Here is a 3,837-nt window from a genome sequence, read left to right as displayed (position 1 = left end):
AATTATAGATTGTGTGCCAGGCATACTCAACAGATTTTTTAAAAATTTAATTCATTTTTCGTTGGCCTCTCTAGTTCTATCCTTTTTTCAGAATAGGTTCTACATGTCAAGGTTACATGTTTTACATTTTCCTCTTCTCCACAATGAATGCATAATTCAGTCTGGTGTTTTCCTATTAAAATTAGGCAGCTATTTAATCTTGTGTGCCCTATTCTCAACCTTGAAATCAAAAGTTTCATCTTGCTGTCTCAGACTACTATTATTAACTGTATATACATTTTTTGTTGATTTAATCTAAAAATCAATTGATTCATTTAATCTAAAAGATATTGTCTACATATAGATTTTCCACTCTGAATACTTGACAAGGTAGACATGGAATCTAAACAGATGAATATCTTATGCGGTTTAACTTCCTCTACCTGTAATTTATAATAATATCTTCAGTATTACTCAGAAGTCTAGTTTCAAATATAATTCCTTCGAAGTTTTGGTGCTTTATGTAACGTCATGTAGTGTAAATGATAAATCCCGTTTAACATTTGTGTTAGCTACTGTATACAGGCCACCAGGGCATAATACATACTTTATCAAAGAATTCGCTGATTTTCTTTCAGAGTTAGTTCTGGCCGTAGATAAAGTACTAATTGTTGGTGAATTTAATATCTATGTAGACAACAAAAAAGACGCATTGGGATTTGCATTTAAAGACACACTAAACTCTATTGGAGTTAGGTAACACGTGTCAGGAGTCACTCATCGCCATAATCATACTTTAGAGCTAATATTGTCACATGGAATAAATGTTGATACCGTTGAAATTCTGCAGCAGAGCGATGACATCTCAGATCATTACCTAGTTTCATGTATAATTAATTTAGCTAAGGCTGCAAAGCTGCCCCCTCATTTAAAAAATGGCAGGACAATCACTGCAGCCACTAAAGATTGCTTTTTAAATAATCTTCCTCATCAGTATCATCTCCTCAGCATTCCAGATAGCTTAGAAGAACGCGATGTTGCAACAGAAACTATTGACTCTCTCTTTTGCAGTACTTTAGACACAGTTGCTCCCCTGCGCCTAAGAAGATTAAAGAAAATAGTCCAACGCCGTGGTACAACGAGCACACTCGGGCCCTTAAAACAGTAGCCAGAAAAATGGAGCGCAGCTGGAAGAAAACAAAACTAGAGGTCTTTCGTAATTCGTGGAAAGAGCGCATGATCGCATACAGAAAGGTAGTGATGTTAACAGTGACACCAAAGCTCCGAAGCGTGTGTCAAAAAAATGAAACGATTTTCAGTGAAGCTTTGTATCAAAATCACGTGACCAATGACGTCCGAAGCTTCGTTTCACACACACCCACATGACTGCTTCATACTCTGATTCAAAAAGGTTTCAAAATGCGCGACACGGGTTGTTAGAACTATTGTATTGCGCTAGTTTATTGAGACTTTGTCATGGTACATGGGGACACTTTCATTTGAGTTCGCCCAATAAGGTTGATAATATATTTGGCTTTTGTTCTGGAGCCCTTATATATATTTGGGCCAGGCTACATTTTCAAGTATTGGAAAAATGCAGTGGTTAAAAAATATTGTTGTTATTGGCAATTATGTGAACCTATTAAATCTCTCTCTCTCTCTCTCTCTCACACACACACACACACATATACATATATATATATATATATATATATATATATATATGTGTGTGTGTGTGTGTGTGTGTGAGTGTGTGTGTTACTTTGTGTGCATGCACCTCCATTTATTTTGTCTACTTCCTTTATTCATGGGTTTTATTTATTCACAAACAGGAAAAATGTCCACATTCACAATATGAAATGTTATCTTTATTGGGTTGAGTTACTAGGAGTTTGCAATGGAACAGATTTAATTTAATTTAATTAATTCATCTATTCATTAATTCATTTTTGCTTCTAAGATAATGGTTTAAGATAAAGAATATTTTGCGACACAGCGCTTTCCTTCACTTTTACCAGCAGAGGTCCTCGTCGAGCTCTGATTTGAAAAGCTTCGAGTAATGAACCTTTTTCTGACACAATTGTGCTGAAAGCTTCACTGGTTCAGAAAGCTTCACTTCGCCATCACTACAGAAAGACCGTAAAAACTGCTAGATCTGCTTATTTCTCGACTCTCTTGGAAGAAAACAAACACAACCCTACACAGTAAAATCCCCAGTGTTAAATTAACACTGCTCAGAGCACATATAGTCCCACTCTACAGAGTGTTAAAGTAACACTGAATCAGTGTTAAAGTTAATGAGATAATTAAGAGATTAATTAAGTGATGATTGACCATTAGTGATGAACACCTGATGATAATGCGCAAAATCACTGAAGAAAAGAGAAAAAAGAAAAACACAAGAACTACGACTGACTATAAAGGAAGACATTCAATCTCTGAAGATCTCAGAAGAGGAGGATTAAACAACTCCACAAACAGCATTACCAGCTTCACACATTACTAACCAGACTGACTTTATTTCTGTCAGACGTCTACAGAAGCTCAGGCGCAGAAAGTTATTAAACCTGTTATAGTATGACAACACTTTTTTTGCAACTTATTTCAATATCATGATAATACCGTATACCATGATAAAAGCTTCAGCAATTAATCGCAACATGAAAATGTAATACCGCCAGATGCCTAGTCAGAACCAAACATATATTGTGCACAAACTTTAATTACTCCACTGTAAAACAATTTTTTTTTTTTATTGTGAAAATTGATCATTACATATGGGCCAATATATGACATGCAAATAATTATCACCATGCAAAAAGATGCATTGTACTAATCATAGCTTAAGGTCTTCACTCAAAATTAAAATTGTATATTAATGATATTAAGAAGAGGATCTATGACCTCTGGAAGCATCTCCTTTAGTAGCTTAGTCAGTATAGGGTCGAGCATACATGTTGATTTTGATGATTTAACAAGTTTAGTCAAGTCAAGTCAACTTTATTTATATAGCGCTTTTTACAATGTTGATTGTTTAGCCAATTCTTTTTCTCCTATAGCAGTGAATGAGTGTAATTTTTCATCAGTGACATTACAATGCTCTGTCTGATGTGATACTGTAGTAGACGGCTGCATGGTTATAATTTTTTTTCCTAATATTATCAATCTTGCACGTAAAGAAGTTTAAAAAAAAAAATTATATCAGCTATGCATTCCGTTAATCTTGTGAATTGGTAAGTTTCGTCAGGGCGTGAATAAATATAGAGCTGTTATGTCTTATGTGAACATTTGGTTAACTGTTGGTGAACAACATCTGATGTGTGACATTATATTAGATCCGTGCGGTACAGTTGGTCTTAATATCATAGGCTGTCTGTCTCATTAATGTTAATCAAACAATTGTGGTATCATGGAAAAAGTTGAATATATATTTTTCCTATATGAGTTTTGACTTGGTGTGTGCCAAATTTGGGGTTATTATCAGGGATTTTAAGGTATGGTTACTAGGTGATTTTGTTTTGGAACATTTAGAAAACCAAAACTCATTTTTTTCTCAAAATGTACTCCATCAACTGCAAATAGGTGTAGCTCAGTCTTTTTTTTTTGTCTGATTCCAACAAATCATACAACATTTTGAAGGTTTTAAGGAAAATAACAATAACAAATTTTTTGAAAATGTGCTCAATGCGACTCATTTTACCCGCACGGGTCACATATTGTTCAGGTGTAGCTACTGTTAGTGACGAGTGTTAAAGCACATCACCACCAGATATTTGTAGCAGTTGCCTCATATCCAGGACACTCAGGAAACAAATAAACATAATAATAAAGAAACTGCTGAATCGTTTCATATATTTT

This window comes from Gobio gobio, assembly GCF_949357685.1.
Source record: "Gobio gobio genome assembly, chromosome: 21".
NCBI lineage: Eukaryota > Metazoa > Chordata > Actinopteri > Cypriniformes > Gobionidae > Gobio > Gobio gobio.
This window is presented reverse-complemented; position numbering follows the sequence as displayed.